A 23,439-nucleotide genomic window follows, 5' to 3' on the forward strand; every position below is an offset into this window, starting at 1 on the left:
ATGGGATTTGTGTCCTTATAAGAGGGAAAGGAGAAACCAGATAGCTTGCTCTCCATCATCTAAGATACAGTGACAAGGCAGGTGGCTGCAAACAAGAAAGAGAGATCTCACCAGAACCCAGCCATTATGGTACACTGATCTTGAACTTCCAACCTCTAAAACTTGAGAAAAGAAATTTTGGCTCTTGAAGCCACCTAGTTGAGGTATTTTGTTATGGCAGCCAGAATTAATGCACACTCTGTAGCAATTTCCCCTTATAGACATATAGTCTCATCATTCCCCTAACTTGAAACGAGCTAACCTATTCTTCCTTGTGCTCTAGTTTCTTAACAGACTCATTTACTTTCCTTTCCTTCATTTATTTTCTTTCGAAAAATGAAAAAAAAAATCAGAAAATCACAGAGAGAAATAGAACACCTGTGTTTTTACTGTTGGGAATTAATAAGTGCCATGGATGGAGCAGCCTGGTAGGCTGCAGTCCATGGGGTGGTGAAGAGTCGGACACGGCTGAGTGACTTCACTTTCACTTTTCACTTTCATGCATTGGAGAAGGAAGTGGCAACCCACTCCAGTGTTCTTGCCTGGAGAATCCCAGGGACAGGGGAGCCTGGTGGGCTGCCGTCTATGGGGTCGCACAGAGTTGGACACGACTGAAGTGACTTAGCAGCAACAGCAGCATGCTATGTTATAGATTTTTTAAATCAAAAAGTTTACCAAAAATTATCAAAGTATAATTGACACTCTTTTGTCTCAGACACTCCAAGAATTACCCTGGCTGCAAGCCAATATAATGCTGTAAGTTCCAAAATAATAACAGAAAAGCAACTAAGTTCTTCACTGGAATTTCACTATTTTCTGTTATAATTATTAATACTTTGACTTCTAAGTCACTATAGTATGAAATTCTATTGCTTCCAGATGAGATCTTTAAATCCTAATGACTTTTTGCTTTCACAATGTCTCACAGTGGTACTATCTTTCTAAAGATCAATATCTAAGGCCAAGCCTTATTATTCCATGCAAAAGCTAATCCACTATTTTTTTTATTAGCCTCCAAGGGCTAATTCGAAATAATCTCAATGGGAATTCACATAACTCAAGCTAGCCATTTTAAAACAAATAACATGAATACATGCTCCACATCACTAATTATCAGGCAAATGTAAATCAAAACCACAATGCGATGTCACGTAACACCTTTTAGGATGACTGTACTTTTAAAAAGATACTAAGTGTTGGCAACGTTGTAGAGAAACTGGAAGCGTTTTACCATGTTCAGTTCAGTTCACTTGCTCAGTCGTGTCCGACTCTCTGCGACCCTGTGAATCGCAGCACTCCAGGCCTCCCTGTCCATCACCATCTCCCGGAATTGACTCAAACTTACGTCCATTGAGTTGGTGATGCATTCCAGCCATCTCAGCCTCTGTCATCCCCTTTTCCTACTGCCCCCAATCCCACCCAGAATCAGAGTATTTTCCAATAAGTCAACTCTTCACATGAGGTGGCCAAAGTACTGGAGTTTCAGCTTTAGCATCGTTCCTTCCAAAGAACACCCGGGGCTTATCTCCTTCAGAATGGACTGGTTGGATTTCCTTGCGGTCCAAGGGACTCTCGAGAGTCTTCAACACCACAGTTCAAAAGCATCAATTCTTTGGGGCTCAGCTTTCTTCACAGTCCAACTCTCACATCCATTCATGACCACTGCAAAAACCATAGCCTTGACTAGATGGGCCTTTGTTGGTAAAGTGATGTCTCTGCTTTTGCATATGCTATCTAGGTTGGTCATAACTTTTCTTCCAGGAGTAAGCATCTTTTAATTTCATGGTGCAGCCACCATCTGCAGTGATTTTGCAGCCCCCCAAAATAAAGTCTGACACTGTTTCCACTATTTCCCCATCTATTTCCCATGAAGTGATGGGACCAGATGCCATGATCTTCGTTTTCTGAATGTTGAGCTTTAAGCCAACTTTTTCACTCTCCTCTTTCACTTTCATCAAGAGGCTTTTGAGTTCCTCTTCACTTTCTGCCATAAAGGGTGGTGTCATCTGCATATCTGAGGTTATTGATATTTCTCCCGGCAATCTTGATTCCAGCTTGTGCTTCTTCCAGCCCAGCGTTTCTAAGCCTTTCTCAGTGATCAATGCAAAGAAATAGAGGAAAACAACAGAATGGGAAGGACTAGAGATCTCTTCAAGAAAATTAGAGATACCAAGGGAACATTTCATGCAAAGATGGGCTCGATAAAGGACAGAAATTGTATGGACCTAACAGAAGCAGAAGATATTAAGAAGAGGTGGCAAGAATACACAGAAGAACTGTACAAAAAAGATCTTCACAACCAAGATAATCATGATGGTATGATCACTCACCTAGAGCCAGACATCCTGGAATGTGAAGTCAAGTGGGCCTTAGAAAGCATCACTATGAACAAAGCTAGTAGAGGTGATGGAATTCCAGTTGAGCTATTTCAAATCCTGAAAGATGATGCTGTGAAAGTGCTACACACAATATGCCAGCAAATTTGGAAAACTCAGCAGTGGCCACAGGACTGGAAAAGGTCAGTTTTCATTCCAATCCCAAAGAAAGGCAATGCCAAAGAATGCTCAAACTACCACGCAATTGCACTCATCTTACACACTAGTAAAGTAATGCTCAAAATTCTCCAAGCCGGGCTTCAGCAATATGTGAACCCTGAACTTCCTGATGTTCAAGCTGGTTTTAGGAAAGGCAGAGAAACCAGAGATCAAATTGCCAACATCCGCTGGATCATTGAAAAAGCAAGAGAGTTCCAGGAAAACATCTATTTCTCCTTTATTGACTATGCCAAAGCCTTTGACTGTGTGGATCACAATAAACTGTGGAAAATTCTTCAAGAGATGAGAATACCAGACCACCTGACCTGCCTCTTGAGAAACCTATATGCACATCAGGAAGCAACAGTTAGAACTGGACATGGAACAACAGACTGGTTCCAAATAGGAAAAGGAGTACGTCAAGGCTGTATATTGTCACCCTGCTTATTATTTACCATGTTAGTAGGAATATAAAATAGTACAGCAGCAGAAATAGTAAGGATATTCCCCCAAAAATTAAAAACAGAATTAACGTATGGTCTAATAATCCCACTTCTCTGTATATATCCAAATTAATTGAAATTAGGACCTTGAAGATATATTGAGACTACCATTTTCATTGCAGCCCTATTCACAATAGCCAAGAATGGAAGAAACCTGAGTGTCTATTGATGGATCAATGAGTGGATAAGGAAAATTTGGTATGTTCACAGAATGGAATATCAGTCACCTATAAAAAAGAAGGAAAATCTGTGACATGAGACAAGATGGATGAACTTAGAGGAAATTATGCTAAGTAAGTAAGCCAGTCACACCAAAAAATTACTGCATGATTCAACTTCCATGAGGTATATAAAACAGTCAATCTCATATAAACAGTGAATACAATAGTGGTTTCCAAAGGACAGGAGGTGGAGGGGGAAGTGAGTTGTTATTAAATGGCGTAAAGTTCTGTTATACAAAATGAATAAGTTCTAGGAACCTGCTGTACAACATAGCACCTACAGTTAACAACAAGATATTGTACATTTCAAAATTTAAGAGTAGATTGCATATCAAGTGTTCTTACACACAAAAAAACAAGGAACATAAGAAAATCTTGGAAGTACTGAATATGTCTACCACCTAGATTATGGTATTACCAGGGATGTTTGCATATGTCTACCCTCATCTAAGTATATGCATTAAATATATGCAGTTTTTTTGTGTATCAATTATACCTGAATAAAGCTGTTTAAAAAAAACCAAACTGTTTCTCTGGTATAGCTAAGAGTTTATGTAGTTACAATAAAAAGGAAAGCAATGGTTGCTTAAATAACTAAGCTATATATTCATTAATAAAATTTAGTAAGGTACTTCTAATAAACATGTTCCATAATACAAATTTATGCTAAGTGGTGATGTCCTTTGATGTTGAAATTCCATTTTGTGTTTCATAGTAAAGTCTCAAGAATATGAGGTCTCATGCATGATTGGACCCTCACAACAAAGAATTGTTGTTCATTGTTCTGGCTACATACCAATTCCTTTAGGAATTTTCTCCACTGAACCATAATGAATAATAAGCATATTCTCTGTGTTCCTTGGCTCCCACCTATCTCCACCCACTCATTTCCTGTACAAAACCAAAATCATACATCTACACACGGAGTTTGAGTGGACTCCGGGAGTTGGTGATGGACAGGGAGGCCTGGTGTTTTGTGATTCATGGGGTCGAAAAGAGTCAGACACAACTGAGCAACTGAACTGAACTGGGAAAATTATTGTTAAAAGTAAAGCAGGACACAGATTTACCCAGTAAATGGTATTAATAGTTGGGGTTTGAATTTTTGTACAGCTTTTCATTTTATAGCAATTAACACCAGGTCTGCAGCCACAATTTTGCTCCGACATTGTCCAGTCCATCCCTGCAAAATGAACTAACCTATGCCTTTAGGTCACAGGGTTGGACACAAATGAAGGAAGCCAAGAGAGACAGAAAACAAGAAATCAGAGGAAACCAGCTGAAAACAAGATAGTGACAACCTCCAGCAAACCTTGAGTTTCACTATATGTTAATACCACCACATTAGCATGCTAAATGACACTTCCACTAGTGGCCATGATCAGAAGTTGCAGACCAAATAAGGACAGAGAAAGGGTGGCATGCCGTTTCCAGGAAAAGACCCCCACCTTTTCCCAAAAAATTAATGCATATGCCCCTCCCCCCTTATTATTCTTACGCCTTAAAAATCAAGCTTCTTCCACTATTAGGAAAGAAGTTGATTTGTGAACTAAGTGTGAGCTTCTCCATTCTCTAGCCATTGAACAAACCTTGTACTACATCCATCTCAGCTTCAGTTTCTGTTTTGTTTTTGGATGCACAAACCCAAAGGAAATAGAACGTTCCCTGGTAAGGCAGAGAGTCTCTGCTGGGTTAGGACCCAGGAAGGGGTCCTCATGACCAATCTGCTAACACAATCAAGTATGTTGCTTAAAGTCAAATTCATTTCTCAGCTTTCAAAATGCTAAGTGAACTCTGAAATAACCTGCAGTCTTTTATAAACAGAACCACTGTAAAATATTTTTAAAGATGAGAATAAAAGTATTTCTTTTTTCTTTAATTCAGTTGTCCTGTACTAAGTCGCTTCAGTCGTGTTCAAGTCTTTGCGACCCTATGGACCATAGCCCACCAGGCTCTTCTGTCCATGGAATTCTCCAGGCAAGAATACTGTGGTGGTTTGCCATGCCCTCCTCCAGGGGATCTTTCCAATTCAGGGATGGGACCCAAGTCTCTCACGTCTCCTGTACTGTCACGCAGGTTCTTTACCACTAGTGCCACCTGGGAAGCCCCCTAATTCAAGTTAGTCAACTAAAAATATATTATTTTTCATTTGGTTTTGTTTTCTTTTGTTGAATGTGTCATGGGACCAGAAGAAACACTGATCTATTAGCACCTAATGATTGTGGCAGCTACAAAGTACCTCACTTACCAGTTTGTCTCAACCTGCTTACTTATAACCAGGGAATATACATGAGTGCTTCAGGTTTGCTTTAAGAATATAGTTAAAATGACCAATCCTCACACTCTTGCCAAAATATCTGTATTAACTAAACAAACAGAACAAGTGGTAAGCAGCCTTTGAAAAGGAAAACATTGGAAATTATTCTAGCTCCAGTAAACCAAAATCCATTAAATATATTTCTGTGTAGGCTGGAATTTTTTATAGTTCTATTTTTTCCAGTGTATATAATACTTTTACTATCAGTTTGAATACTCTCCAAAACAAAACTTACCAATGTGGCATAGCAACAGGGAGTATGGAGACAAGCAGAAAAGAATCGGTATGTTGTGCTGAAACTGGATCCATGTTTTCCCAATTATCAGACTATCTTTTACATCCTCAAATTCTTTTTATAAGAAAATTTTTTGAGGACTTCACATTGCTTAGGAGCACAGAAAAGCTGGACTTTGGCGGTGTGTTCAGCCAGTGAAATACAGACCAGAAAAGCATGCTTATACTGGTCTGGTCTTTCTTCTTCCTCCCATTCTTCTCATTTGTTCTTCTGACCCATTCTTCTCTCGTGCCTACTGCGCCTCACATCTCCAGTCAGGCTCCTTAGAAATCTTCCTGTCCCTTCTCCAGTATCACTTTTCAATTTAACCAGAGCTCATATTCTGCCCAGCACTTAACCCAAGTTCTTTTTCCTGGTCTCCTTGCCTGAACAGCACAGGGATGAGAGATTGCACTCTGGCTGTTGTTCTGTTTTCAATTTTCCAGTTCAGAGAGTTCACAATTCTGCTCCAATCCCTGAGACAGGGAGGCTGGCTAGGGCCCTGCTATGCCCACCATGGCCTGAGGATCAGCGGTCTTAGACCTCACTTCAGGCTTGCCAAATCAGAATCAACATATCTCTGTTTCTAAAAGATTCCCAAGGCTATCTTGTCTGTACATTAAATATGAGGAGCTCTGGCTAGATTAGTGGTTCACTGAATTTTTTTTTCAAGCTTTACTGATATAATTAACATATAACATTGTGTAAGGTTAAGGCGTACAATGAGATAATATATAGGTGTATATTGCAAAATGGTCACTGTAATAAGGTTAGTGCATCCTTCTCCTTACAAAATACCATTTTGTTGCTGTTGTACTGGTGAGAATGTGGAAGCTCTACTCTCAAGCACAGGTGGCTTTGCAGGCCAGTGACGTATGTCATGGCCAGATCTGAGTCCATGAGCATCTGTGGGGCCTTGGTTGTCAGCATGCACTCATGTAGCCGCAGGGCCTAGCAGAAGAGGAGCACACAGCAGGCAAGGCAAGCCATGGGAGCTGAGGTCAGTGCTGTGCAGTGGCTACCAGTAGGCGCGTGTGGCAGTATAGGCTAGTGAAGGAGTCGGGACCAGATCGGGGTCCACAAGCAGTGGGGGCCTGGGCTGTTAGCACTCACTCATGCAACTGTGGGATCTGGGACTATGGGTGGTTAAACAACAGAAACGTGTTTTCTCATCATTCTGGAGGCTGGAAGTCCAGGATCCAGGCGTCAGCAGGTTTGGTTTCTTCTGAGGCCTCTCTCCTTGGCTTGGAGATGGCTGCATTTTCGCTGTGTTCTCACACAGCATACACATCCCTGGTATCTTTCTCTTCTTATAGAAACCAGTTATTTTGTATTGGGGCCCACTCATATCAACACATTTAACCTTCATCACCCTCTGCAGAGGCTTGGTTTGGGTGGGGGAACATAATGCAGTCTGTAACAGCTAACAAATGAGTTTTAAATTTATTCATTACAGTAAAGGCCAACACAAAAAACTTTTCAAATTTTGTATTATTTTAATATTCTGCTTATTTATCTTAGAATTTAATTCCTATACTCTGTTATGCAATTTGGCACATACACATTCATGACCATTATTTCTCCACTGTATTTTGCAATTTTTACCAAAGAAGTAATGCCAGTTGATTCTTTATGACTGAAATCTCAAGTTGATATTATCATATTTCATTTGTTTATAGTTTGCTGTTACTTCATTTTTCTTAAACTTTTAATTTTGAAATATTTATGTATTAACATTTACTTGTAAGACATAATATAGAGAAATCCTATGTACCTTTTACCAAGTTTTCCCAACAATAATATCTTGCCAAAGTGTGGTACAGTATCACAGCCAGGATATTGGCAATGATAAAGTTAAAATAAGGGACATTTCAGTCACCACACCAGTTTCGTCCCCTCATTCATCCATGGAAACCAGTAATTTGTTCCTTTCTTTAATTCTGTCATTTAAAGAATGTTACATAAATGGGATTATAAAGTATGTAACCAATTTTGATTGGCTTTTTGCACTCAGTATAATTCTCTGGAGACTCACTTAGGTTGCTGCATCAATACTGTCCTCCTGGGACTTCCCTGGTGACTCACTGGTAAAGAATCTGCCTGCCAATGCAGGGGACACGGGTTTGATCCCTGTTCCAGGAAGATCCCACATGCTGCAGAACAACTGAGCCCCTGAGACACAACTACTGAGTCTGCATGCTGCAATACTGAAGCCCGAGTGCCTAGAGCTTGTGCTCTGCAACAAGAGAAGCCGTGGCAATGAGAAGCCTATGCACCACAATGAGAAACCCCCGCTCCCCACTAGAGAAAACCCACGCAAAGCAACAAAGACCCAGCACAGACAAAAATAAATACTTTCCTCCTTTTGATTGCAGAGAATTATTTCATGGTATAGATATATCACAGTTTGTTTATTCATTAACCTATTAAAGGACATCTGGTTGTTTCCAGTTTTTGGCTATCATTAATTAAACCTTCCCAAACATTCAATTATACATTTCTGTGTGAATGTAAGCCCAGCACAGGTTCGCGACCGTCTGTGTCATTGTGCCTCTCAGAAAGGAGAAGAGCTGGCTGCTCTTGGTCTGACTGCAGGACACGTGCTAGGAAAGCAGGGATGAGCCTGAGATGAGGAGCAAGTTGCAGCAGGCCCACCGACACTGGGATGCAGGTTTCTCAGGTCCTCTGTTGTTGCCATGGACTAGTTTGTCACGTGCTGAGCCTCAGGTGCTTGGCTGTGTTCTGACATCATATCCTTTGAACTTTTCATCTTCCTTGGTATTTTCACATGGTTTTAAAGATGTGAGTTCATGCAGATGAACTGAAAGTTATGAAATGGGGAGAAAAGCTTCAAACAAGGCCAGTGGTTTTCATACTCAGGCATCACGGTGAGCACAGATTGCTCCTTAGACGATTTCACCTTTCGCAGTCCTGCCAGAAAGAGATTGACGAGGACCACTCCCAAGGGACATGAGGACAGACTGACGATCAGAACCCATGAAACTCACACAAGGTCACACAGCTGGAGAGTTCAGGCTGGAATTTGAATCCGGGTGTGACTCCAGAGGCTGCTCCAAACCTCCAGTGTGCAGTGACCACATGCGTTCATCTTACAGACTGTCACAGGTTTCGAATATGGGGGAACTGAACTATTTCCGAAGTGAATTCATTCTTTCTGTCAGTAGATGTCTATTTTGCTTACTCTGTGCCAGGCACTGCTCTGGACACTGGAATTACAGCCACAAACAAGACAGAAGTCTCAGAGATTGTAGCCTTGTGGACGGATGAAAAAATAAGTCCCCATCGTTCACCTGATATATTTGTTGGCACATGAGTAAACTATTTTCATAAATCAATGAGTGGTGTGAATACTGCAAATTTAAGCTGCAAGAGTCAGTGCTTTAATCATTAATTTTCATCATCATCATGACAAGAACCACGTCTTATTCCTGTGAATGATCCCCTAGTTGATCACTGCCCCTGGTGGTGCCTCAAAAATTCTTTGTGTAATGACAGTCTGTTGTGGACATAAAAATTTATGTACATTGTTTTCCTTTATTTTTAAGAAAACATGGCAGTTTGTTCTTGTGAATATATAAAATCAGCCTGATTCTTAATAATGGACCAAGTTTTTTGAGTAGTTTTACACCAGTCTTGATCACAAATGTGGAATTTCAAGGCAGTGTCATATATAAACACATGCTAGAATAACAGATGGGTTCAAATACTTTTTATTAACTAAAATGCTCTAATTTTATTTTTCAGTGAAAATATTATAGCAAGTCCTCATATGCTGCTTTGGTATTTTTAGTTTTACCATTTATAGAGGTAAGTAGAGACTTTATCATCTAGAATCTCTGTATCTAAAACACTTATTCATGAATAGCTGTCACTCTTCTCTATATTGAGCATGAAATACTCCTACCAGAGGGAAATAATTTTTCCATTGTTTATTTCAGTGGTATATTTTAGATGTTTTGAAAGGTAATTGTACTGTTATTATTGTCTTGAATGAAAAATGACCAAATGAAACACGTGATAAATTGCACATCAGCCAGTTTGAGTGGGGGACATGATGTCAGAACTTGGTTGTCAAGGCAGGCCAGGAGGATGACATATGCTGGAGAAAGCAGGCTGTCTGCGCTCTCCTCATAGGAAGGGTCAGTGGCAGACAGTAAAGTGGACACAAGAACACAGCCTCCGTTTTTAGGGATGTAGACTTTCAGAGCTTAAAGAACCCTGGAGATGGGTATTCCCCTGATTCCATAGAGTAATGATCAAGATGATCAACCCCTCAGGAGTGTGGTTTTTCTTGCCTTCTTATAAACGTGGAGGTTGGAGTGAAGGCAAGGCTAGAATCCAGACAGCCCGAAGCTTGTGGGTTGTTCCTTCAGTTGATGAATTCATTCTTTATGCACTGAGCAGAGCTGGGTGTGAGCAGACGGGCAGTCACAGTTCTCATCTTAAAGGAGCATACTGTCCGGATCAGACGGCCCATTTACTCTGAGGTGAGGCCGTCTCAGAGCAAATATCACAGAGCGCTCTAAAGTGATGAGGACGCAGCATCTAAGGACATGGGGAGGAGGTGGGGGATGTGGGGGTGTCTGGAGAGGAGGGAGCCCTGGAGCACAGGAGAAACCATCTTAACTGCACCGGCACCCTCAGTATTGAGTTCAGACTCCTCACTGAAAACCTCTTCAGAACCAACCAAACAAAAAGACACAATTAATTTACCGAAAACTGGATGAATGTTACAATAATACCCAGGAATCAGTGTGGTCAGGAGTATGCAGGAGAAAGAACAAGCCTGCACTCGGAGGACCACAGCTACAGTTTCTTGGAACCCTTGGAGCATGATGCCCAGAAAAAGAAAATGTCTTTTGTTAGTGTCAGGGAAATTGAACAAAAAACATTTCTTACTTTCAGGAAATCTTGCATTTGTATCAAAGCACCGAGCTAAGATAATAATGTAATGAGGCTCGGATACAAGGGCTTAAAACCCACAAAGTGAATCAGAAGCCACTCCTGGCTTCTGCCAGGACTTCCTGACATCTCTAAGGTCACATCTACGTTGAGTTTATCCCTCCAACACTCTATGCAATTCCAGCAGAAGTCACCAGATGGGCTTGGGTCCTGTTGGGCCACTAGATTTCTCAAAGATAGTGTATTAGCTGTTGATAATCACTTAGCTAACTAGATTCCCCCTCCTCCTTTAAGCTTATAATATATTAGACGTTATTTTAAATGCCACACATTTATTATTTAAAAGTTTATCATTTTTTCCAAACCATCTTATGGGCAAAGGAATTAAGTATTTTCTAAAATTTAATATAGTTAGAAAATTTATAAAACTGGATCAAGGTGCCTAGATAAACACATACTTAAAGTACTATTTACACCTGGCCTCGTAGTGAACCACTGAAATTTTAATTTTCAATGCTACTTAACTAATATAAATTCATCTCTATTTAATGGCATGGGTCCTGCTGTAATCAAAACCTTTAGTAGAAAAAGAAAATTTCATAGAGAAATACAGCAGAATGCAGTGATATCAGGAATCACTGAGGCCCCGCCCTCAGATCTTAACCTTCAGATCACAAGCACTGAGGAAGTGGAGTCTATGAAAGGAACAGGGAGGCTCTGGGGTGCGCATGGAGAAATTCCTCCCCTCTTCCAAGCCCATATGCTCAAGTCCAGCCCTGTGATAATCTCCTTTATGCCAAATTCTTCCTAAAAACCAGCCTCTATTTTTTTTTTTTTTATTCCAGATTGGAGCATCTATTGTTCCTCAGCAGAACCCACAATACAAACTATTTTTGTTTTAAGGCACTGAGATTTTGAGATTGTTTTATTCCTGGAGCACAATCTGCTGCTGCTAAATCGCTTCAGTTGTGTCCAACTCTGTGCAACCCCATGGACTGCAGCCTACCAAGCTCCTCCATCATGGGATTTTCCACAGTACTGGAGTGGGTTGCCACAGCCTTCTACGGGAGCACAATCTAGAGTGACCTAATTCAGTCACTTTCCAGGTACAAAAGATGTATTAATGAAACTGGCGTTCAAGATAAGGTAGGCTGTATTGGAAGTCTAACTGAGGCCATAGATTTCTTGAGTTGGTTCCTTCCTGGTTTGTTGCTTATTTGTTTCCCTGTCTTTAAGTATAATAGGTGTAATTATCACACACGTTCATCTGGCCCATCTTTAATAGGACATGTAAAGATTCTGATCTTCCCTCCCAAGGTCACTGCCTTGGATATAGACAGACTGCAAGTCTCTGTGATGACCCCCATAGGGTCATTTCTCCAACAGATTCTCAACAGTCTATGAGAACCTCATTACTCAACTCATTCCAGGCATTCATGGCACAAAATTTTCTGACGAAAGTGACAGTGATTGGCAGACTTGTTTGCAGCTGGGAATAGGGGCCAGGACTAGAAGCACCAAGAGTTTAATGATTCTGCTGATACTGGCCTCTGTGAATAGAAAGATGAGACAAAAAAAGTCCTTTCTACTTTAAAAGTAAAGGACTTCTGCCCTATTGCTTTCCTATTCGAAAATTTTTCCTCCAACTGAAAGTATACTCATCAGGAGTGGAAAGTTGTTATTTTTAAGGAAACGTAACAGCCCTTGTTACAATAGCTTTCCAGAAATACATCACAGCAAGGTGTATGGGTTTGTAGAGAGGACTACCTCAACCCAAAGTTGTTTCATGCTCAGCAGTTTCCTGGATATTTATCAATGTGTGATCTAAATTGGTTTCTGCTCCTGCATGTCTAAGCCTTAGCTTTTCACATTATCTTCTCAACAGTTACATTGTCTCTTTTTCACTATCTCATACTCTGTGCCCCACTATCTTATACTCTGTGCAACACAATACACAAGAGGCTGCCTTCCTTCCAGTATAACATTAGTGATTCCTTATGCTGCATAGTGGGGGTAGTTGCAGAAATTAAGTTGGGAGATTCATGAGGCACAATCTGTTCGGTACTTGTGTTGTTATGTCTGCTTGTAATCCCCAAAAAGCAATAGGCTCAAAATGATTAAACCTCTTAAACAACCCCTCCTGGGGGGATGGGGTGGGAGGGAGACTGAAGAGGGAGGAGATATATATATATATATATTTTTTTTTATCTCGTTCTGCTGATTTGAGTTATTGTATGGCAGAAACTAACACAACAGTGTAAAGCAACTATCCTACAATAAAAAAAAAAAAAACACCCTTCTTTTGCATTCTGATATGAGTAGTCAATAATTCTTCCCTCCAGGCAAATATCAGTTTCCAACCATAGCCAACCATGACTCCTTATGCTCCTCTGGGTATATAGAAAGGTCCCTTCATAGAAGCTCTAAAATATCTTCCAGGATCATTCCTCCTTCTTTAAAGGTCAGTCTCCCATGTCAGACTGTGGGACTTTAAAGACTTATGTGCCTCAGTGTCTCCAGATCCCAGGACAGGAACTGTGAACTAATAAACTATCCAGAAATGGCTGGTAAGTGAAGAGTTTCTTAGTTCATCTGCAGGTCCCTGTGTCTCCTCCTAGGCATCTTTGCAAACCATGATGTTAATTCTTAAAGTAGACCTCCATTCACAAAACTCTACTGGTTAAAAATGCTCACTGGAACTATATTTTTAACAAAAAAGATGAAGACACCTTAGTCTAATATTCAAAAGCCTTATTATTCTGCATGAGTTTCCAAATCTTTGTTCCAGAAAACCCACAAGAGAGCTCAGCTACACTCTTCGCTTTTTTCCCCTATATCAGTGTCTCACTTGTGTTTTGCTCATGATATTTCATTTACTTCAATCAGTTACCCCCCCTTTTCTTCCTCTTTACATTCTGCCTTAGTATTCTACAACATAGTTATTATACTCCTGTGATCCTCAGCCATTCAGCAGGCCATTAGAGCATTCCCAGCACGTCCTAGACATTGTGTGGAGTAGAGGACTTACAGATGTGGAAGATGCCATTGTACCCTGCTGCTTCTGCTGCTGCTAAGTCGCTTCAGTGGTGTCCAACTCTGTGCGACCCCATAGACAGCAGCCCACCAGGCTCCCCCATCCCTGGGATTCTCCAGGCCAGAACACTGGAGTGGGTTGCCATTTCCTTCTCCAATGCATGAAAGTGAAAAGTGAAGGTGAAGTCGCTCAGTCGTGTCCGACTCTTTGCGACCCCATGGACTGCAGCCCACCAGGCTCCTCCGTCCATGGGATTTTCCATGCAAGAGTACTGGAGTGGGGTGCCATTGCCTTCTCCACCATTGTACCCTAAAGGAGCCCAATTCTCGGGGACAGACAGATGTGCAAACTTAGAATCCAGTGAAGCGAGGTACTCTGGGAACTCAAGGGATAATGCAACCTACCCCAGGCAAGGGAGAACAGTGTTGGGAAATGCACCTTGCAGAGGCTGTAATCTGAGCTGACGTTCAAAAACTAACTAGGATTTAGCTAGAAAAAAGAATGAGGTAAGCAGAAGGAGGCGGAGGCAGCAAGCTTCGGAGATTCAAACGCAGATGGTATAATTTAAGCAGTGCATGAAATGCACAACTGCCTACACAGAAACTCCCAAAGAATCATGACTCTATCTGTCATGAATATACTACTTATTGACCTATCTTACAGTTATTAAAAGATTATGAGATCTTCATTGTTAGACCAGAAAATGAGAACTGAGCATAATTCATCTTTTACACCCCTAACATATTCTTTCAAAATGCCTTCCATTTACACATTTATCAGATGACTGATAGATGTTTACTGAATGGACAAATAATTTTTAGATGGAACTGCCCTGAACTGTCATGTCAGGAGTACTTTAGGAGAGTCTGAATATTTAGTTAGTGACTTTGCACAGGGACTTCACAGTGTGGTACTTTTAGGGTATCTACCAGAGAAAATCTGGAAAGCTATTTCAATTTCAGGAGACATAATCAAGGCTCTGACGGTCAGCACGGCATTCTCTGCTAACATTAGGCTATTACATTTGATGTTGCTGGTGTATGCTAGCAAAGTAGATGCAAACTCCCTATCTGATAATGCAACCCTGGCTCAGGCCACCTGTAGCATTTGTGGGGCTTGTGACAAGAGAACAAATAGAGGCTCACGCATCATATATCTGTGTGTTCACAAGTCAAAAATAACATGCAGAAAAGGGTAAGTAAAAGTGTTCTGTGCTCCTAGCTTGACAAGATACCTTACTCACCTAGAAGAGTGGGTTCTGATTCTGAACTCTCAGACTGTGGACTTATAGGTTAGAAGGTAGCCGTGCAGACAAAGTCTATCACTGGGCTAGAGAGGTCCTTTCTCCTTCACTTCTGCCTGCTCTGCATCTTCCCACCCTGAGAGGGACTGTGCATTCATGTGGACACCACCAAACACAGGTTAAAACCTCATTCACACCTCACTACTGATATCTACCACTTGGTTACCCCTTGGGCCCAGGACTGTACACAAATGAGGCAGGTCTGCACTCAGTATAATGGGCCCACGAAACCCACACAGCCCTGGAAGGGGACTGAGGGCCATTAGAGAAGGGAATCCTGATACATGAGTACCCAGAGTAGGGGCTGGAAGTGGATTGCTAGTGGTCCCACCGGGAGCCTGGTCAGAGGCTAGGAAGGGGCCTGTGTCATCTGGGCCTTAAGGTAGTATTTCTGCTTCCAAACCATCACCCCGTCAATACACTCTCTCACTCCCACGAAGATACAGTCACCATCATAAACATTTAATAGCTTGATACACACTGTCAGGGAAATTAATGTTTCCTCCCCTGAGAAAGATATAGTTACTGAAATAAATATAATGAACATGTATAAGGAATCTTAAATACTTAAAATATACAGTAGAATATTTTGTGAGCAGCTCGGGAATCAAACCATCAAAATAGTGACTATAATCATGTGTGAAACTAATTTCGTATTAATGGTTCAACTAGGAAATAATGAAACAAAGGCTTTCATGCAAACTGATAAGAAACTATGAGAATTATCTATGAAAAGTTACAACAAAAATGGCTATAGAAAAAACATCTGGACAGCTGACAACCAGAAACAGTCTCAAGAATAGCTATGGTTTCCTGATGCGGGTGAAAGCAATGGAGTCTCCACCTGATAAGGTAAAATTCTTTGACATAAAGCCTAACTCAACCTTCCTTACACTGGTTTCAAAATGGTCATAAAGTATAATTTGGGAGACTTTCCACTGAAATCGCCAATAGAACTGTGAGTTGGTTGTACACCTCTACTAATTTATAATGGCAGAAAATTGGTCATCCTTTCCAAGGATAACTATGAAGTTATGATTGAGGTTTCACAATAGAAGTGAATTTAATGCATTCATTTTTAGAATAATATAACTTTGGAAAAACTTCTTATCTGTGGGTGCCAGTGGAGGAACAAGGGGAAAAAACACTCAATTCAGAGATGAGCCTTGAGTCAGAACTTCAGTACTCATCAGGCAAATGACTTACAGTAAGTCATTTCAATTGAATTCCTTGAGAAACAGTGTCTCAACATAAAATAAGAATCATAGTCAGTATTATTTTGTGGAGACAAAACTGGGCCACAAGTGCAATGCTCTGTAAACATCAATGTGTGGTAGAAGAGTTATCTAGTAAAATGAATATATTTGTTTCAACTATCTCCCTCTGTTATTTCTGACGTATGTCATATATAAAAGCTATATCCTTCAGGGTTTCCCTGGTGGCTCAGTGGTAAAGAATCTGCCTGGCAATGAAGGAGACATGGGTTTGATCCCTGATCTGGGAAGATCCCACATGCCACGGAGCAACTAAGCCCATGTGCCACAACTATTAAGCCTGGGCTCTAGAGCCCAGGAGCTGCAACTACTGAGCCCATGTGCCACAACTCTTCAAGCCCGCACACCCTAGAGCCTGTGCTCCACAACAAGAGAAGCCACCACAATAAGAAGCCTGTACAACACAACTAGAGACTGGCCCTCACTCATCACAACTAGAGAAAGCCTGCCAAGCAATGAAGACCTAGCACAGCTAAATGTATACAAATACATAAAACTATTTTAAAAAGCTATATCCTTCAACAGCAGGTACATTTCTTTTTCAGCCTCAGTAGCAGCTAATTCCTCAAATTTGAAACATGCAGTGCTCTGATTCAGTCATTAAAATGATTCTGAATCAAGGTGCCATCTTGCCAGCTGATGCTTTCATTTTAATAAGCAATTATGATCAATTATGTTATCATCTATTTGATAGTTTGACAACTGAGACTTTCTGTAAGTAAAATAATGATCTCAACTGTGTTTCTGGTCAATTCTGTCATACTGTATAAGCCTCAGTATCATTTTAATGAATTTTTATTCTGCAGAAAATTAAAGTATACATGACTAAGATAAAATAACAAAAGTTAGGCAAAAGGTTTATATTCTTCATTGTGCATGTCCTGAGGGGGAAAAGAGCAATTTCATATTGGTAAACATATTCCAGAAGCATAAATAAAGCACTGAATGAAGCAGAGGTTGTTCAAAAACAAGGAGAAATATAGTCAATACTCAACATCAAGAAAAGCCATAAACAAACCTCTGAGCTGATTATGGAGATGAACTGAGACAAAGATCTGAAGGAGTTAATGAAGAGTCAGAATTCAGAAAGAGACCTGTGATTTTGACATTAAACATCTACATTATTAACTGGTGTGACATTCATGATTACTGTGTGTTTACGAGCCTAGCTCCAGGGACATTTGTGGCACAAATAAGGCCATTCTTTGGAATCTACTGCTTCTCCTTAACAAACTTATATGTATTTGTGCCACTCTTCAAGTTCCCCTGCTCTTATCTATGATTCTGAATTCTGGGGTAGCTTAATGTCTTAAGCTATGACCTATAACTGTCTTTTTCCCATCTCCTTTTTTGAGAACCATGTAACTGTGTATAACAAAAATTTTGTTTTTTTTTACACAAACACATACAGTGACAGAGATCCATACCCTATAGCCCTAAAAACCTCCACTTCATGGACAATCCTGCCCCATATATACCCCGTTAACCTGCCCTCTAATCTGTGTATTCTTCAGTTTGCATCTCTAAAAGAAACTTTAAAAATCAAGTTATGACACTATTTCCAAACCTAAAATAAGCTTATGTCACCATATGTTCAACTGGTGTTCAAAATTACTATTGTTTCAGATATCATCATTGTTTGTACATTTTGTTTAATAAATATCTAAGTGTTACTCATGCTCTTTTAATCTAGGTGTTTCTCCTTCACCCTTTCACTCCACTTTCCCAACCATTTAATAATAAAAGAGCTGAGTACTTATTAAATACCAAATCCTGTGGAAACCCATACATGCATGTCTTCTAATTCTTACAAGGGCATTGCAGGTTGAACACTGATGCCCTCATTCTCTCTTGCCAAGCACCAAGCTTCAAACATAGGAGCTTCTGACTACAAATTTGGCATTCTTTCCACTCTACCATGATCCAATTTCACTTTATTTTTTTTTTCCAATTTCATTTTAAAGGCATACAACTGTATCAGTGTTCCCATATCTTTACTACTCGATGCCCCTGCCATGCAATTTTCTGTGTGTCATTCTTTTCTTCAAAAAAGGGAGGAAGGACAATCATTTCTTAAGATACAGTAATCCCTGAAATGGCCTTTAATGAGAATTTATACATGGAACAGTACTCACCAACAACCACTATGAATTACAAAATAAGTCAAGGCAAAATCACCTTTTTTATTTTGACAGGAATCTTCCTTACTAGACTGACAGAGGTAGAGAAGAACAAAGAAAGACAGTCTATCAAACTCTTTAAGAGACTTTATAAAATCCCCCAAAGTATCTTTGGGTAAGAGATGGAAAATGAGGGTCTCATGTAGCTAAAATCACCTACATTCAGAGAATCAAGACTGATTAAGATTAAAATAATCTTCAAGAGATCAATACTGAATATAAAGACAGTTCTAAATCCAAAACCCAAAGTGAAATATGTTTGCATTTATCCATACCTCCTTGAATTTCTTTCATTAATGTCTTAGAGTTTAAATTGTTTAAATCTTTTACCTCCTTAGTTAAATTGATTACTTGGTATTTCATATTCTTTTGGATGCAATTATAAATGGAATTTTTTTCTCTTTCAGATACTTCAATATTTGTGTGTAGAAACATTTACATACCACATCACACTGGTCAGAATGGCCATCATCAAAATGTCTACAAATAATAAATGTTGAGAGGGTGTGGAGAAAAGGGAACCTTCCTACATTGTTGGTGGCGACGTAAATTGGTGCAGCCACGATGGAGAACAGTATGGAGGTTCCTTAAAGTCAACTAAAACTAGAGCTACCATATGATCCAGCAATCCCAGTTCTGGGCATACATCCAAAGAATGTGCAGGGCAAGAATAGAGACTCAGACGTAGAGAATGAACTTGTGGACCCAGTGGGGGAAGGAGAGGGTGGGAAGAATTGAGAGAGTAGCACTGACATATACACACTACCATGTGTAAAGAGAGCTAGGGGGAAGCTGCTGTACAGCACAGGGAGCTCAGCTCGGTGCTCTGTGATGACCTAGAGTGGTGGGATAGGGAAAGGGTGGGAGGGAGGCTCAAGAGGGAGTGGATATATGTATACATGTAGCTGATTCACATTGCTGTACAGCAGAAACTAATATAACATTGTAAAGCAATTATACCTCAATTAAAAAATAAATTCTAAATGTTTAAAAAAAGGATATATGCAACCTAATGTTCATAGCAATAATATTTACAATAGCCAAGACATGGAATCAACTTAAATGTCCATCAACAGAGGAATGGATAAACAAGATATGGTACATATTAATATACACAGTGGAATATTACTCAGCTATCAAAAAGAATGAAATAATGCCATTTGCAGCAACATGGGTGGACCTAGAGATTGTCATACCTAGTGCAGTCAAACAGATAAAGACAAATATCATATCATTTATATTTGGAAACAAAAATTGGTAAGATGAACTTATATACAAAACAGAAACAGACTCAACAAACACAGAAAGCAAACTTAACCAACAGAGAAAGGGGAATGAGCAATAAATTGGGAATTTGAGATTATTAGATACACACTACTAAATATAAAATAGATAAACAACAAGAACCTATTGTATAGCACTGAGAACTATATTCAATACTTTGTAATAAACTACAATGGAAAATAATTCAGTATAACTGAGTCACCTTGCTCCTCCAAAAACCTTATCCCCAGGCTGCAAACTATCCGGAAGAATTATCTGAACATGAACAAGTACAAAGTGATATACAAGGGGCCAGGGGCCAGGGTTAAGTACAGTGCAGAGGGCCTGCTTTGCTACCTCTGGGACCACGTGAACATTTCAATGATAGAGACCACAGATTTTCCCTTCAACACCTCTGATTGGGAGGGTTACCTGCCTCAGGAGGACATTAGGACCAAGGCAGTGGGGCAGGTGTGTCTCTCCAGCAGGATCTCTGAAGTCCTCCCGGCTAGGTCGAGAAATAGATGATCATGATGCAGTCCAGAGGTTTAATGGGGCACCCACAGTCAAATTCCAACAAGACGTGGGCACGAAAACCACCATTCATCTGGTAAACTCTCAGTTGGTCACCACAGAAGCGGGCTTCCTGAAAGACAGTTTGTACAATGAAGGAATCCTAATTGTGTGGGACCCATCTGTTTACCATTCAGATATCCCAAAGTGGTACAGGAATCCCGACTACAGTTTCTTCAATAACTTCAAGAGCTATCGTAAGCTGCATCCTGATCAGCCCTTTTACATCCTCAAGTCCCAGATGCCTTGGGAGCTGTGGGACATCATTCAAGAAATCTCCTCAGAGCAGATCCAGCCAAACCCCCTGTCCTCCGGGATGCTCGGCATTGTCATTATGATGTTACTGTGTGACCAAGTGGTTATTTACAAGTTCCTCTCATCCAAGCACAAGACTGATGTATGCAACTACTATCAGAGGTATTTTGACAGTGCCTGCACAATGGGCGCCTAACACCCACTCCTCTTTGAGAAGAACATGGTGAAGCGCCTCAACCTCGGCACAGACAAGGACATCTACCTGCTCGGAAAAGCCACGCTGCATGGCTTCCGGACAATTCGCTGTGGAGCATAAGCTCCCCAGCCAGGCCCCCTCACCCTTCCCCACTGGCATTTTACAGCTGGTCTTCTGGACACCCCGGGCCTGGGAAGGAAGACTGTGTGCCTGAATAATCACAGCCCACACTCCAGGCAGCAAGAGCCCTGGGGCTTCAGAAACTCAAGGGCAGGGCCCCCAGCCCAGTTTGCCCTGTTGTCACGGGGGTGTGTGAACCCAGAGCCTCCTGTCTCACTCATGTATACCCGTTTAGCATTCCCTCCAGAGCCTCCCGCCCCCGACCCAGGTAAATGCAAGATCCACCTTTCCCACCAGGGCTGCCAAAACTGGTCTGCTTTCCCCACCAGAATGCTGTTGTTATTGCAAACCAGGGAAACAGGAAAAAAGGTACAGGAAGCTTGGGGCTGGTGCACTGGGATGACCCAGAGGGATGGTATGGGGAGGGAGGTGGGAGGGGGGTTCAGGTTAGGGAACATGTGTACACCCGTGGCAGATCCATGTTGATGTATGGCAAAACCAATACAATATTGTAAAGTAAAAAAAAACCAAAAAAGGTACAGTCTCTATCCTCATGGAGAAGGCAATGTCACCCCACTCCAGTACTGTTGCCTGGAAAATCCCATGGACCGAGGAGCCTGGTGGGCTGCAGTCCATGGGGTCATGAAGAGTCGGACACGACTGAGCGACTTCACTTTCACTTTTCACTTTCACGCATTGGAGAAGGAAATGGCAACCCACTCCAGTGTTCTTGCCTGGAGAATCCCAGGGACAGACGAGCCTGGTGGGCTGCTCTATGGGGTCACACAGAGTCGGACACGACTGAAGCGACTTAGCAGCAGCAGCAGCAGAATCACCTTGTAGTACGCCTGAAACACTGTAAATCTACTATACTTCAATTAAAAATGAAATGCATTTATAATTTTGAGTTCTCTATTTTCCTTGGTAAGTCCAGCTAAAAGTTTGCAAATTTTATCTATATTTTTTAAAACTGTCTCTTAGTTTTCATAATCTTTTCTATTGCATTATTAGTCTCTATTTCATTTATTTCTGCTCTGATCCTGATAATTTCCTTCCTGCTGCTAATTGCTATACAGCACAAATTTTGGTCTTTTGTTTTTCCATTTGTCTGATAACTTTTGATTATTGAGCTCTCTATTGATTCATTGACTATTCAGGAGTCTGTTATTTAATTTCCCCATATTTGTGAATTTTCCAGTTAGTGTTTTGAAACTGATTGCTAGACTCACAGTACACACAGACTCACACATAATGGAATACTACTCTACCAAAAAAAGAATGAAAGTTTGCCATCTGCAGCAACACAGATGGATTGCATTATGGACGGCATTATGCTAAGTGAAATAACTCAGACAAAGACACATACTATATGATATCATGAACATGTGGCATATAAAAAAATAAAACAAACTAGTAAATATAACAAAAAGGAAACAGGTTCACAGATATAGAGTACAAACTAGGGCTTACCAATGGAGAGAAGGAAGGGAGGGAGGTAATATAGAGGGGTAAGAGATTAAGAGGTACAAACTATGTCTAAAACAGATAAGCTGCAAGGATATACTGTACCAAAAAAGGGACTATAGTAATAGTTTATAATAATTATAAATGGAATGTAACCTTCAAAAATTGTGAACCACTATGTTGTATACTTGTAACTTACATAATAATATATACCAACTATATATCAATTTTTTTAAAATCTATTTTTGTACATTTATTTGTTCTTTTGTTTAGATGATCTATCCATTGTTGAAAGTAGGATACTGAATTCCCTTGCTATTACTGTATTGCTGTCTATTTTTCCCTTCAATTTAGTTCAGTCACTCAGTCGTGTCTGACTCTTTGTGACCCAATGAGTCACAGCATGTCAGGCCTCCCTGTCCATCATCAACTCCCGGAGTCCACCCAAAGCCATGTCCATTGAGTCGGTGATGCCATCCAACCATCTCATCCTCTGTCGTCCCCTTCTCCTCCTGCCCTCAATCTTTCCCAGCATCAGGGTCTTTCCCAATGAGTCAGCTCTTTGCATCAGGTGGCCAAAGTATTGGAGTTTCAGCTTTAGCATCATTCCTTCCAAAGAATACCCAGGGCTGATCTCCTTTAGAATGGACTGGTTGGATCTCCTCACAGTCTGAGGGACTTTTAAGAGTCTTCTCCAACACCATAGTTTAAAAGCATCAATTCTTCTGTGCTCAGCTTTCTTTATAGATCAATTCTCACATCCATACATGACTACTGGAAAAGCCATAGCCGTGACTAGACGGACTTTTGTTGTCAAAGTAACGTCTCTGGTTTTTAATATGCTGTATGCTGCTGCTGCTAAGCCGGTTCAGTTGTGTCTGACTCTGTGCGACCCCATAGACGGCAGCCCACCAGGCTCCCCTGTCTCTGGGATTCTCTAGGCAAGAATACTGGAGTGGATTGTCA

The 23,439-nt window shown here is 40.7% G+C and overlaps 1 pseudogene; it reads left to right on the plus strand.

Moving 5' to 3' along the window:
• Nucleotides 1-19,063: 19,063 nt before the first annotated feature.
• LOC102267683 (beta-galactoside alpha-2,6-sialyltransferase 1 pseudogene) lies at nucleotides 19,064-21,009 on the plus strand (annotated as a pseudogene).
• Nucleotides 21,010-23,439: the final 2,430 nt, after the last annotated feature.

Source organism: Bos mutus, chromosome X, assembly GCF_027580195.1.
Source record: "Bos mutus isolate GX-2022 chromosome X, NWIPB_WYAK_1.1, whole genome shotgun sequence".
Lineage (NCBI taxonomy): Eukaryota > Metazoa > Chordata > Mammalia > Artiodactyla > Bovidae > Bos > Bos mutus.